The sequence below is a fragment of the Oryzias latipes genome, chromosome 16 (assembly GCF_002234675.1).
Source record: "Oryzias latipes chromosome 16, ASM223467v1".
Classification (NCBI taxonomy): Eukaryota; Metazoa; Chordata; class Actinopteri; order Beloniformes; family Adrianichthyidae; genus Oryzias; species Oryzias latipes.
The window spans coordinates 24,906,589-24,922,404 of record NC_019874.2 but is presented as its reverse complement, the minus strand read 5'-3'; the positions used below and the strand labels follow the sequence as shown (position 1 = coordinate 24,922,404).

Below are 15,816 nucleotides of genomic sequence, written 5' to 3'. Positions count from 1 at the left end.
CCGGTGGGGTCAAGCGTGAGCAGGCTGGCTGGTCAAGCCTTCATTTCCTCTTTTATCACTGGCATAAAACATATTGACTTCAGCTCCCACAAAGACACATTTATCTGCAGTGAAATCCCTCCAGCTTAAACAGTTCAGCGTGGAGATGACTTCCACAGCCAGTGGTTTCAGATATAGTGTTTTAAGCATCTTCATTACGTGCCCCATAAACAGACTGTTTGTTGCTGTTGTCCTCAGGGAACTCTCACCACAGCATATTTAAAATCTTCCATATTTCATAATGCCATCCGCTAATACTCTCACAACACCACGGGACATCCATATTAGCTGTGCACATCATCCTCTTATGCTCTGATTTCCCCATTCATCGAGCACAAACACACAAAAACACCTGGCTCAATTAGTGCTGCCTTACTCCTGTGGGAAATAAATAAATTACTCTGGCCCTTAATAACAATAATTGATGTGTCAGTGCAATAAGATTTGAGGTTAACAGCCAGCAGATGCAGACGGGAAACCCTCCTGCTCTCAGCTCCTTCTGGGCAAGGAGAACCCAGCTGGTCATGGTTGGCTTCCCACAGCAAGCTGCTTCTCCACGCGGGGCAGAGAGCAGACGGACAGCCCTGCAGGAAGTGCACTCCACACCAGCGTCGAGGCTTCAGCTGCACACAACCCTGTTGGGTCTCATAACTTTAAATTTGCAACCTGTAGGTTTTGCGGTTTGAAGAAGCCAGTCGTTTAAGGCACAAGTGAGAGACGATTGGATGTGGATGTGATTTATGCACATTGCAGCGTACATGAAGGCAGATTCCTTTTGGAGGGGGATCTCACATGCTGCTGCCAGTCGCTGCAGGTCCTTAAAATGTCCATCTTTCAAGGTGGAAAGCATGCATTATAAAAGAGAGAACATGACTGCTAAAAGGCCACCATTCAATGCTTGATAAATCATGCAACAGCAGGATTATCCTTTGTGTCTGTGCTCCAGAGAGTCAGGTGTGTGCTATGGGTTCCTAAATGCCTCACCACCACTGTTTAGGAGATTGTGCGTGATATTATTGCCTGTTTAATGATGTATCCAACACATTGTCTTAAATGATTGTACCACTTCCACAGGGTTTTATTGATCTAAAGCTGTTTTATCTGCTCATTCATGTATGACAAACATATATTTTATGAGACAAATTTTTGGCTTTTAGCTCTTAGACCTGCACATTTACACACCACCAAAAGGTTCTTTTGTCCCATCTGTGTTGCAAAACCCTATTAAGCCATTCAAAGGTTTCTCACAAACCTGGCCTGTAAATGCACATACCACTCCAAAAAGTATGATGTCCAAGACCTGGCATGCCATCACTCCTTTCTTTTCCACATTTATGCTCCTCTTTTAACTTAAAATCTATGACTGCTTTTACTCTATGTGGTTGAGTTGGCACTTTCTCACATGCACAAAAAAAAAAAAAAGAATCTGCATACTCCTGACTACAAAGACAGTTTTGTGACAGAAACCAGACCAGTGACAAAACAACAAAGGTGAAATACATTCACACACACCACCAATGACATATTAAAGTCTTTAGTCTCAGTTCAAAAAGATAGAACAATGTTGGAAAACAGATTAGGAAAATGCAGAGCCAGCACATAATCATGTTTTTGGCTTTAGTTGGTTCTTCATTCAACTGGATTATTAATAGTTTTGCCCTCAAGGAAATTCTCTTCTAACTACAGTCCACACACAGTTCATGCAGGTGTAGGTTGTGTTCAAATAACCCAGCAGATGGGTTTTCTTACGAACACTTTGAGGGATCTAGTAAGCAGAATTCTACAGTACAAAAGGAAAACAGGTGAAAGCCAGAAGGGTGGCTTTGCAGCTCTGCCATCATTCTTGTTTCAGTAACATATGGGGGGCAAGTGGGGTCAATGCACATTGCACATGTTAGCATGTAACCACCCTCCTTCTTCTCTGCCACCTCACACACATGCATTCATAAATACACACACATGCAGTGCCACACACGCTCAGCTGGACCACCAGCCTTGGCTTGGAGATGAAGGGAAGCGAGATGCCAGCATCAACAGATGCCTTGCTCCCCTTTTCTGGAGGGGCTTCTGGTTTTCCCCTCTCCCTTTGAAAGCATCGGTTTCTGTGTGTTGTTGTTCTCCATGTTTGGCGTAGAAATGCCCTGCCATTTTGGCAGATTTTTATTTATCTGCAAGTGCTGGAGTGAGAGGGCTTGGATTTGGTCTGAAGAGCCTCAGGGACAAGGGTTGGAGGTATATCCAGAATGAAGTGGGCCTGTGGTCTGAACGTCTTCTCAGAGGGTTTTATTTTTGTATTACTTTTGTGGCTTTCTGGAGCTAAAGCTGACATCATGCTTCACAAACGGTGGCGTAGAAGAAAAATCTTAACTGTCAAGTTGCAGACGGCTGGAGTGACTGACAATCAGCGAATCAATTATTGCTAAATGCAGCTAAACCTGAATAAAAAAGTAAACTTAAAGCAAAAAGAAGACAATGCTAGCTCTGATATTACTCAAGGGTCACTTCATTTATGCATCAATTTTACATTATTTGTACATACTTAAGTCAAATAAAATGGATGTTATCCCCTTAGGAATAAATCTACATATGCAGTGGTACATCAAAATTGACCCTCTAGTCTGTATACTATTTTCTCTTCATTTATTTTTTGATGTTAAAGACAAACCTTCCACTCTTTTTAGCTGCAAAGTGTAGCATATTTTGCCCCTCTTCCTGGGACGCACTGCACATTTCATTACTTTGACCACTGGTGGACGTAACGCACGCTCAAGCAAGAAAAAAATCATGAAAGCCAGGTGTTTTTATGATAGTGGTGGAACCATTTATATATCTTCAAAGCTTCAGGGAGATTTTTTGTGGATACTCTTAGCTTTGACGTGTAGTATGTGTGTGGGCGGCAGATTCATACAACTCTGGTAAGATGAAAAATAGGGACAGATGGTCTCATAACATTATGCATTGTTGGTATATATGATGCAGAAGCAAAATGACTGAGCTGCATTGTTCTTTTAGACTCTTTGCCAGACATCATCCACAATTTCTGAATTCATTCCAGATAATAAACTGTGTCCAGACACCATTTCTTCAACACTTTCCAAGCATAGTTCTCCCAAGCCGGCATAATGGATGCCATAACGGCACTTTTAGCATACATAGGGAGATGACAGGTATATTTTAGGTTAGTAAGACAAAATATACATGCAAAGGCTTGAGTTCATGAAGTTTCCACCAATAACATGCTTCTGAAGGATTGTCGGTCAATGTATACATTATTGGTTATATCCTAGTATTACTAAATTATATTTAAATAATGTTGCATATATTATCATCCTGTGAAATATCTTGTAATTTCCAGTCGTGACGTTTACGTCTGTCTGCTTTAAGTTTTCTAGTAACACCCGTGGGAGTAAATAGCTTATGCAGACAATGAATGAGAGAGAATGCATGGCAATATAATAGCCTGCTATCTGTCATAATGTGGGCCGTCTGTATAGGAAGATTGAAATTTTCCATGTTGATATTGCAGTGGCAGTGAATACTAGCTATATTGTTCAGCAACGATGCACATATTATTTTTTTTAGAAGACAAAAACGCTTGGGCGATGGTTACCATGGTAGAAACAGCTCAGGTGGTAAAGTATGGAAAGAATACTTTAGCCTTACAGCAACAACATTTTAAAATGTAGCAGATGATCTTGAAAAGAGTCACTACAAATTAAAACTGCTCGTTATTAATTTAGAAATGAAGTGGCCATTTTTCCTTGAGATTTTTGAAAGCAAGTGAGTACAGTAAAACCTGCGATCTCTTGCAGTACTCATGAATTTTAAGGCATTAATGAGATTTATCAGGGTCGGAAAAGGAAAAAAAGAGAATAATTTTTGTCTGCACTAAGCTTTAGCTTGAGGCCTAGTAAGAACAGAATCCCAAAATAAATGGATACTTCCTTAAAACACATTAGACAAAAGAAATGTAATTCTAAGAAATTAATAGTGACATATGTAAAACAAGTAATTTAGGATGGATTATGAAAGCGGCAAGACAACATGACAGAAACTCTTATTTACAGAGTGCAAATTCCACATAGTTAACCGACATCTGCTGCATTTGCAATCTGCTGCTTGGAAGTTGCAGGAATCTATTACAATAAGATGAAAATGCAAAAATGAAATTGTTTGCTGTAATTTAGTCTTTATGATGTACAAAATCCTTTAACAACAGGGGCGTCCACAGCCAAATCTATTTTTAATTGGCTCCAACAGGTTTCACATATGGCTTGAGTGACAATACTCACCCATTAGGTGGAGCACTTTTCTTGATAGGACAGCTTCTACACAAGACAAGATTAATAGAAGAAGAGCTTTTTTTATGGCTGACTATAAATACCGTGTACAGTGACCGGTATGCTTTTTTCTTGGTCTGTGTTGAGTTATATTTAATTGAACATGAAGTGCATAACAGTTTCTTGAATACAGATTTGCACTAACATGGGTTCAATGTGTTGTTCTAAGAGTATTTCAAAAAGATCCACAGACATGTTGACAGTTGGGAGCAGAAGTTTCCTGTGAGCAATTGCCTGATTCTGAGATCTCTAAAAGTATGACGTCTACTTTCAAACTAAAAATCAGAGCTATACCTCCTACACATGTGTTGATTAAGCACAGAAGGGGAGGTCTGGAGAGTGGCACACCTGTTCATGTAATTGTCTGAATGTAGGTCTCAGTGGAAAAAAAAAAGTCTGAACACCCCTGGGTTGAGATGAACAATCACTGATCTGTCAGGCTGGCACTAAACTGTGGTTTTAGCAGGCAGAAGTAGAGACTGGGAGGTCACGGATTCATATCCCCGGAGGATGGTCCGCTGCAGTGCTGCAGTGGATGATGGGCAGACGCAGCACCACCTTGATGCCCTTTAGATTTTTCAAGTCGTTTTTGATAAACACTTTGTTCTGCTAGGCCTCATATGTATTTTGATGGCAGCTACTGTGACTGGAAGGTTGTGAGTTCAAATCCGGGCCGAGTCATACCAAAGAGCTCTCTGCTTGACGTTTAGCAGAAAGGGGTTGGATTGGGGGGTAAACCACCAAAAGGTTCCTGAGCGTGGCTGTGTCTGAAGCTTACCACCACCCCAGGGGATTCAAATGTGGAGAACAAATTTCATACACCTAGATGCGTGACAGATAATGGGACTTTGTTTGAAAGAATAGAAATTAACTGTTCTTTACTTGATATAGCTACTATGTTTAATCACTACAGTAATTTGCTCTGGAACAACCTCCTATTATCCTCCCCTGCTCCCGGCTTGTCTCAAATAACCTCTTGGCTCTGAGTGTAAATATGAACATGAGGTATAGGGTGTCACTGGGACAAGTTAACAAAGATCTGTGTTCTGTTTGGTGCAACAAATAGATTTGGCCAAAAAGCAAAGAAAGGGCCTTCCATTAAACATCGCCCTCAAAAGGGTTTGCTCCAACAGGGCGTGCAGACAGTGCTGAGAAAGTTCCTTAACTCAGGCTTCTAAGAAAAATAAATGCATCAATTTGCACTGTGAAAGTCTAAATAGTAAATCAATGGAAAGGCAATCACAAAAAAGTACATTTTAACATTTTATTGAGTATGCATTAGAATGGACTCCCCTTATTGATCACTTTTAAAGCACTTATAATAAAAGTTAAATAAGTTTGAATAAAATTTCCCTCCAATTACTTTCTGTAGCTTTGATCTATGGTGTGGATTGAGCGATCAGCAGTGAGCAAAGAAAAAGAGACGTGCTATTATTTGGTTTTGTGATGTTGCACATTTAAATACAATTGAGAAGGAGAAGTACTGTGTGACTTTTCTTCTCTCTCTTTCTGTTCATTCTCATCTTTCTTTTTTTATGCTAGAGTTAGCATCGCTAGAAACACAATTCAGATTAGTGCAGGCAGACGGTCCTTGGGGAGCCGATGGGGACCGGGGTCCCGCTTTCCTCCCTGTCCTCATTACCCAAAGACAAGCCGCTCTCTGGCAAAATCAATGGAAAAGGCTTATGGACTAATGCAGGCCATGTCTGGTGATGGGACTTTGCTATGCGTTTTTTGTTCCTCACCATGTGCACGTGCTATGTGCACATGAAATCTCTTCCTCCTCTGTGTGAGTCCAATCATTTGTGCTAAACCAGGATGCTGGAGAAGAATTTTCCTCACGAACAAGTGCCGAATTGCCTGCTGCTGGGGCAAACTCAAAGCTTCCCAGCCTCCAGTATTACGATATAAACCACGGGGATCGCTCAGAAGGCCTTTAATTACGCACAGATAACATCAGATTCAAATGCGAATCCCTTTTACTTCAGAGCTGTTGTCCCTATTGTAATTATAATTGCTCTGGGCATCGTTTCCATGACTACTTCTACTCACTATCTAGCATTTGTGTACAACTTCCTTCACAACTGACAAAAAGAAGAGCAGCACCTCACTGTTTCCTGTCAACAACCCCCCCTACAGCAGATGTTGACTAGAAAGTTTGCAGTACGACTCCTTACAGCTCAATCTACGCCACAGATGTTCGCCCTGGTCGATTCTGCTGTTGTTTGGCCCCCGTCTCACGCGTGTGCCTCTTAATTTGTTTGCTTGGGCAAAACCACTAGTTGCAAGAAATGCTAAATAATGGTTTAACGTTGGGGATTTTCACAGTCCTGAACTCTTTGAGGGTTCTGTGGGCTGTTTCTGGGTCTATGTGGACAGGATGGCAGAGCAAGGAGGAAGGGAGGCAAATAAATAAAACTGGAAAAAAAAAACAGATCAATAAATATTTCAGCAGCTGCTCCCTTCACAGACTTCTCCTGAAGCCATAAGAGATGGAGAGGGAGACAGAGGGGATGAAGTGGAAGAATGAGAGAAAGAACAGAGTAATTGTGTTCTGGACTCTCATTCACAGTGAGCACAGGGAGAGATGGAGGGTGAAAGAGACCGACAGAGAATAGGAATAATTGTGTCCCAGACTTTAATAGACAGAGAGAGCGAGGGGTGGAAGAGGGACATAAGGCGTGCTAACGAGCACCACATACCAACGTTGTCCTCCGTGGGAACAAAAAAGCCATATGAGAGCCTCTGCTCTGAGACTTTAGCTCTATATAACAATGACTGTAAGAGTCACTCTTCTTGACTCTCACTTCATTCTAATTCCTGTCAGGAGTTAGCGACAGACCGTGTGGGTGTGTAGTTTGTGCAGCAAGCAGTTCTAAATGATAATGAGCCGCTCAACAGCTGAGACGGCTAACATGTCGCTGTGAATCAGGCGTGGCTGCTGTCTGTGCCAATCATCAGCTGATATGTTTCGAGATTGTCGTGAAATTTGCTCGGCCAGGATGCAGTATAAGTAGCACATTGAGTGGGTCTAATGCACACAGCAAAAGCTGAGGTGGTAAGAAGAAGAAAAAAAAAACAAGAGCAAGCTGATGATGGCGGACAGGCCAAAAAGAAGTTATAATAAAATGATTAAGGGAGGGGTGCTGGGAAGGAGAGAAGGATGAGAGACAGATGGTGTGAAGGAGGAAGGGGAGGATGGATGCAAAGACCCGCAACAGGCGGTGATCGAGATGGATTGATTTTGGAGGCAGATGATTAGGTAGAATAAAAAACATGGCAGGTTCATCTTGCCAATGAAAACTGAGTTTGGTAATATTGCTGCGTGAGTGGGAGTCGTAAAACTGTTTCAGGGTCACTTGTGTGGTACTGCAGTTTAAGGAAGTGGTGCTGATGCAGATAAGGGAGTCATTCTCGTGAGGTAGCACACCTCTAATAGGGCACTCATACATCGTGCTCACATAATTTGAAGCTTGTCAAGACTCCACAGGTTACATGCATTATTATCTTTAGGTATTTAGTAAAATGTGCAATGTACATGGCAGTCAATTTTACAGGGTACAAAGTTGCTTCTTTGAAAGCTGCATAATTACAAAAAAAACAAAAAAAAAAAACATCTAAGGTGTGCATTATTGTGTACTTCTATCATTCGTTGCGATCCTCACTGCGATTAGAGATATGTCACAATTCTCCTGTCATTTAATGTGGGCGCGTGGCTCCGGCTCCAGCTGTGAAGTTGCCTGTGGGAGTTCCTGTAATAAAATGACCATGTTAGCATGACATTTTGATAGAAAGACTCAGTTAGGCAGGATTTGGCTGTGACAGCCCATAAATGGCCTTTTTGATCCCAGTCTCTGTCCTCTGGGTATTGGGTGTTCTGAAACTGTTGTGCGCATTTTAAAAGTAAAAAAAGATCAGACGGAGAGTTTTGGAACAAACCACCATATTTGTGACAGTGTGGTCCTACTGCAGTAATTGGGATGTTGGGGGAGATTTCATCAAACATTTGCGCTGCTAGAGACCTTTAATTGGCTTTGGAAGCAGATACTGCGGTATTGTTGTGTTATGATATTTCGCTAATTAGATGTGGAGAAAGATAGTAGCAAAAGCCTTTGCCGGTCTTCTCAGTTTTGCAGCATAGAAGAACTCAATCTGCATTTGGACCACAATTTTGGCTATTTAAGATATTTTCAAGACAAAATATGCATTCAAAATGTGCTTTAATCACATTTTGCGTATTCATTGAGGGATGTGGATGAATAGTGCAATCTAATTTCTACAGCATCCCCTCTAAAAAAAAAAAAATCAGTTTCTTTCAGTGTGTTAAAACTGCGGTTCACCCTAAAAAGTTATTTCAATTACATCCTTTTCTTCCTTTTTGTGTCTGTGCTTCAATAAATAGAAAACACTTTTGGGAAACTAGGCTTCTAGAAAAACTCAAATTAAAATTTCTCATCCTGCTGTCCTTGTTCATCACCCATCTACTGGTTTCTGCCGTTCAATACAAGCATGAAAATCAATGTCCAGGCCTGCCACACACGCACACACCTAGACAGACACACACACACACAGAAAAAAGTCTCACTGTTTGATATAGGATCAAATATGGAGTTGAAAGCTCTGAATAGGTTTAGTACATAAAAGCAAACATTTTCGTATCACTCCCTGCAAAAATTACTCTGTGAAATCATTTTTTTCACGGCAGCAGAACATCTCACTCTCTCGCCATCAAGGGATACCGGCTGTATCGATGTGACCTTTATCGGGCCGGCAGACCTACAATTCCATTAAGTTATAATGAAGGTGTCAGAAAAGGGCAATTAGCTCCCTAATGTCGGGCATCAGGACTCTTAGAAAACATACATTTGCTGACAAGCCTAAAAAAAAGAGAGAAAACGAAAAAAGCCTGCACTTTAGATTGTGTTGTCACTGAGATTGTTGATTTAGATATGACCCTTTAAAAGCAGATCTATCTCTGCTGCAATTGACAGCTTAAAAACAGTGATTAAGGAGTCTGTCAATGCAGGCGTCAAGAAAAAATCTGTTCATATTCTGAGTAAGAGAAAGAGTTTATCAGGCTGATGTCAGACCTACACTGTTGAAGATTCCAGTCTGATATGATGATACTGTATCTGAGCCAGAGAAGATAAACAACCCAATTCAACGCCCGTTATGAAGCCTCATGTATTGTAAACATCTGCCTTATCAAACTTTAGTTATCTGTGTTTGTAATTTAGAATTTGACAGCTGTAATCAGAATTGATCTGTATGCTGCAGGGAGGCTGCTAAATCTGACATGACTAATGTTGGGCAGGCCGTGCAGGTGTTTTTTCAATCAGGGCGACATGATTGATCCTCCCTTGAATCCATCATGATCAAGCCATATTGACACTGTGCTTCTATTAAGATTTTCTTTTGACGGATGAGAGAAGCGAGAGATAGCAGCTAACATTTGATGCCCCCCCCCCCCTAAAAGCATTCTCAGCCCCACTGAGCAGTTATTAATCCAAAAAAATGTTGGGGCCACTTCTGCAGCTTCTGCTTGCATTGATTTCCTTTTAATTAGATTTTTTTTTTTTTACCTCACTGGTTTTGCATTGTGAATTAATAAGAAGAGTTTTAGCGATGAGTGTACCTTTGCCTGAAGGTCTGATTATTTCATACAGTTAACATTACACATGTAATATACTGGGTTTAATTGAAACATTTTCTAATAATTTTTTGAGTGCGTGATCTCGGGGAATATGATGCAAAAATGTTTCATCTTATTGAAAAAGTAACCTTTTTTCATTGCTTGTCACTGAATGCCTCATTTGGGCTCTTAGCGCCGTAGTGAGGAATTTATCCTCAAGAATATGTCTGTTGTCAGCATTTTGACAGAACGGTTTGATGTAGCGCAGTGAATTTCTTTTCTTAAAGACAGGACTTCTAACTGAGCAAAGATTTGCTTTCATATAGAAGCAGCAGCAGGGGCTGAAAGCAAAGATGGCATAACGCTTATTGTCAAACCTTTAAGACTGACTGGCTTTGAAATACAGATCCTTTGAAATTGAAACATTTCAATTCAAGGGACAGCAATTACACAGTCCAGCACAGGAGTGGATGGAATGGCAATGCAGCTGGACCATATTTATTATAATCCTGCCAGTTTTTGCTCTGTGCTTAGTGCTCAGCCCTGGGGAGCCCACATGCCGTCTGTCTGTGCCCACTCACCCGCCGCTATACTTCCCGCTCTCAGCTCACACTTCAAGACACGAGCGTGGCGCCTAAGGCCATCTGTTTGCTTTTTCTGGGGCAACTTGATGCCTACGGGGATATGGACATATGTGATAAAAAGAACCATCAGAGTTGTCAACCTGCTGTGTCTGTCGCTCGTTACCTGGGGAGCACAGCACATCCTCACACCTCTTAATAAAAAGTTGTAGCTCTCCTGTTTTGCTGATCCCTGTAGGGCAACCCCCCTCTGGAGAGCACAGCATTCATAATGCCCTTTTGCATGCCGTGCCACATCGATATGAGAGGCTGAAGATGGCTCTGCAAAACAGAATTAAACTTTTAGGGCAACTTATGTCATTTTCAGTCACAGCAACCAAGCATGCAGACTTTTTCACCTGGTACTCTTTTTTTTCTCAGCTATTTTTTGGTTTTACAAGCTTTCTGTTTAATGTTTTGGAATTAGCCATCTATGAAAGAGTGTTATTTTATCATTTAATTTTGTCACAAAACAATAAACATACTATTACATTTGTTTTGATGGTTTCAATGATTTGTTTTTCTCATAACCTGGAAGCATTGTACACATTTTAATTAGGTTAAAATTGGTTTTGAGCAAAATGGGGATAAACATACATAGATGTGTCGTCAAATTGAACTTTTAGGCTTGAAATTTTTACAAGCTTGAGGACTTTTCTTACTCCCAGCATCCCTCTGCACACAAATAAGCATAGAAATGATCAGTTTTTATTTTGGATATAAACTGAAAAAGACAAAGGAATTCACTTGAAACATGAGCAGCGCAGACAAGGATTGTGAACACTTTAGTGTCATTTAGGAAATGACCATGGGGACTTGCAATAAAAATGCTTCACTGCAAGTAGGAAAGTCCTTCCCTGACCTTGAACTGTCTATACAGGCAAGGGTTACTTTGAATGATGCTCCACTCAATCAGGGTGCAGCTGCATTTCCTCTGTAAGAGGAGTGTGAATGAAGACTTGACCCCAGCATGAGTGTTTGATGAGTGGAGTGTCACATGATATTAATAGGCCAGTTATCAAACCCATACATGTTACATGTACATATTGATGTTTATGACAGCTAATTTATAGGATCATATCAAGTACTTTCTTGCACATGGGGGAGATTGTTTGACTGTAAGTTCTGACCACAGGCAGTCTTTTTGTGCTTTTATTAGGGGTGTAACAATTCATTTGAACAACAATTCATAAATTGTGGATGACGATATGATTCATAGTCGACATTTGTTCAGTTGAACAATCCGATTTGATTCACTCACCTAAAACTGATGCAGGAAATCTTTAGCCAAAAATTCAAACCAGCGTGACTGAGAGAAAAATACCTTGGTACTAAACAGTGCAGGTGAAGCTTTCCAAATTCCTTGTATTTCTTGCAAGATAATCAAGTGTAAATTAAAATATGTGTACAAACAAACAAGTAAAGATGAAATCCCTTCATGTTTTAGTTTAATAAAGTTCAGGCCACTGTTGTTTTTCCACATCACAATAATACATTATCCCACACTGAATTGTCCATTGACTGCAGAAAAATGGATATCTTAACCCCTCACACCCCGCGTTCCAATTGGGTAATTGGGTACCCACTGGTTCCAAGAAGTCAAAATCCCATAGACTTCTACTGAGAAATAGATAGTTATCACTCAGTCATTTTATTTGTCAAAATAACCATTGTTGCTCAGATACCTTCTTCTTAACATCTTCTTTCTAATCCTATTTTTTTTAATATATTTATATTTTCTTTATCGCAAAAGTTATTGAGGCACCAATCAGATGCCTCAATCAAAGCATGTGGTGCCCGCTGTTTGATTGACAGCTTCTCCTGAGCCTGCTTTCGGTGGAAGAGGTGTGGACTTCAAACAAATTCACTCATGTTGGCACGTGTAGTTCCCCCAAAAACGTGACTCAGATTGACCAATGCCTGTCGACAGCTTACAAAATGGTGGCAAACGTATTAGGAAGCAACGGTGATGGATTTGGTCTGATTTCGCGAGAGGCAGAGGTAACGCCTTTTCAACGGGTGACGTCACACCTCACTTTGTCTGTTGTTTCTGTAGTCAAAGGTATGATCACATGTCTTTGCAAAATTCAATATGTTTCCACACATTGGACTGTAATGATGGCTTGATTATTTTATGCTGCCATTACATGTGTGTTGTCTGCTGTGATGGCTCTCAAATAAACTGCAAGATGTCTCAATTCAACTATGTCATGTTACATCCAGAAACCCCTGAAACATCACACTCTGGTTTGTGCCACGGTAGTGAGATGTGCTGTAACCCTTGTGCTTTCTTAGATGACCCCACCCTTAAGGCCCGTACACACCGGGACGAATATTCGCCAGGCGTTATTCGCCAGCGTTTTTCGCCACGTTTTTTGTGTTCACACCCAGGCGATTTTCGCTGACGATGAGTGGAGTGAACATGCAATTTCATTCCCTGACATTAGATGGCGCTTAATGTAAAACAGAAATACTCCTGTACACAAGGTGGCGCTGCGCAACTTTACGCTTCTGAAAGTCGCTTTTCACTCAGAAGAAGAGAGCAAGTATTTACACGCTTGTCAGAATCAAACAAAGAAAACATGAATATTTCAAGCACCAGTAGCTCCAACTGGTGCTTGGTTCGGGGATATTTTAGAATGTCCGTCATTATTGTTTCGCGGCTGTGTGTAGACGCTACTTGGCGTCTATCTTCTTCGCTGGTATGTGTGCTCAGCAAGGCAGTTTTGTGTTTGAGCGCCCCCAAGTTGTGTTTTACTGTAACTTCAGAAGCTCCAGACACGTGAGCAAAAGCGCCATTCTCATTGGTCGAGTAGATTTCGACGCGACGCGTCGAAAAAAAAAAACGAACCCGAGGCGTTTTTTTTTTTGACGCTTTAACGCCTGGCGTTTTTTCGCGTCGGTGTGCACACTCTCGTTGGTGCCCTTTGTTTAGTCACGAGGCGTTAAACGTCGGCGAAAATCGCCGGCGAAATTCGTCCCGGTGTGAACAGGCCTTTACATTGATGTGTTCTCCCTACCAAGGTGGATAAAGGTGGAAAGATTTCATGTAATCCATGGACACCAGTGAGGTTCACAAATCATTGAAGATTAAAGGTTCAGAGCACTGTCTAGTGGGTCTAGATGACCCAACTCCCAATGTTAAAGTGCCTAGGATAGCAGAAGGGTTAAATTAATATCCAAAGACACAACCCAGCGCTCTCTTCAACCTATATGGGTCAAATAAAAGTGCCCATTGTGTCACTTAAGTGTCATAATTTTAGCAACATTAAACATTAACTTTAATGTTACTAAAACATTAACTTTTTCTTTGGAGCTCATTGGTTAACTTTTTAAACATCATCACCACCTCATGCACAGCATATACGGCACACATTGTGCACATACTGCATCACCTCCTGCTTTGGGAATAACATACAGGATACCAAAAAGAACAACAGAGAGGATCATTAGTGTCCCACTGCCATCTCTGCTGGAGATCTACAGCCAGAGATGAATGCACAAGGATGCAGCATTGTAAAGAACCCAACCCACTTTTCTCAACACCTCTTCTCTCTTCGGAAAGAAATCTATACCATTCCAGCACAGACCTCTTGATTAAGGGGCAGCTTTATTTCATCTGTGATTAAACTTTTAAATGAACGATGCCATAATGTCTACGTCTGTCCTTGAAACATAAAGAGTGCCTTTGATTTAGAGCTTTTACATATATACAGTCTCCTTTATCCAGTTTTATTTATGATCTAGGTAAAGAAAATTAAAGCTGTAACAAATAAAAAAAAGTGTGTGAAGTAAAACTCAAAAAATAAAATAACATCACTGCGTAGTGATGCAATTTAGTTTAAAAGTTTTCAAGAGCAACAACATCAATCAAGAGTAAATTGTTTTAAGGTTTATTTTTGTCCAAATGATCTTGCAAAAATGAAGAAATATCCATAGTTACCACTTTTTAAAATGTAAAATTCTATATATATTTAGTTTACAGGTCAGTGCAGCAGGCAGCTTAACCCTCTTTACTATTCTTTACTGTTCAAGAGGATGACCACCTGTAACAAATGGGATTCTCTGCTCAAGTTCACCAAACTCTTCTTCTTTGTCTCCTCTTTCTTTGCCGCTTCTTAAAGATTCGTGTGTGTGAATCCTTTGAGACATTAAAAAAGGATCTGTTCTGACTTCTGCACACCTCATTAGATATTTGCATGATGTATGAGAGAAAGAACACATTTCAGTCACTTCTACCACCATGGTAGACACATCCTAAAAAAAAAAAAAAATTCAACAAATGGGCCACCTGTTGGAACAACGTCTGACTCTGAGTGAAAAATAAAACATGTTTTTATATGGAGCCATTTTTCCATTTCAACGAGTCTCTGCTATCTTTAACTTTTGAAGCTCCTGACATGAAAACATGAATAAGTAATATAACTTGAGATAACCTCCATAACTGACATGTGACATTACAGAACCTAGAATCACACCAATTACATTTGATTAAAAAAATCAGGTGCAAAGAAAAATTATCTTTATTTTTTCATGAAAATTAAAACAGACTTAAATATTAAAATAGAACTGCACAGTACCCTAAACCCGAGATCTGTCTTTAATATACCCATTTCTTCGATACTTTGATAGCTTAAGATTGATTTGTTGTGCAATCAACTGTAGTTTAACAAACTTTTTTATTATTATTACTTATAGTTTGGTGTTTGATGGTCTAGTTCATTAGTTAATGTATTTTACTTTATGTATAAAAATATCTAAGAAATAAAGTAGCATTAAAATAATTTAAGATAATTTAAATTTTATTGAAATAATATTTCATTAAAGTTTAAAATTTAAATTTACATTTTTGCACATTTTTCATGAAGGAAATTCCGGTCTTTTGTGATACATGCGTGATATCCACAATTCATGAGTGTTTCTTGCGTTTGTCATTTGTTTATGTCTGTTGAGGGTTTTGGCCGATGGGTCATTACGTGAATTCAGTTTTGAGCTGTACAAAATTAATGGTTGGTTGAGATTTACACAATTTACGCATATTTTACATAGTTTGTTTGCAATTATTATGTCAATCTTCTGCAATTGTGTGTAATTTTTGTGAGATGCCTAAGAAAATGTGTGGCTTTCTACGAGCGTTCCATGTATGTTCATTGGAATTTTCATGCATGAAACATAGATTTATAAT

General features: G+C 40.0%; 1 protein-coding gene across 1 annotated transcript in view; it reads left to right on the top strand.

Annotated features, from left to right (window-relative positions):
- LOC101170460 (igLON family member 5) overlaps positions 1-15,816 on the top strand; it is a 144,975-nt gene that overhangs the window by 1,145 nt on the left and 128,014 nt on the right. The gene's annotated exons all lie outside the window — the stretch shown is intronic.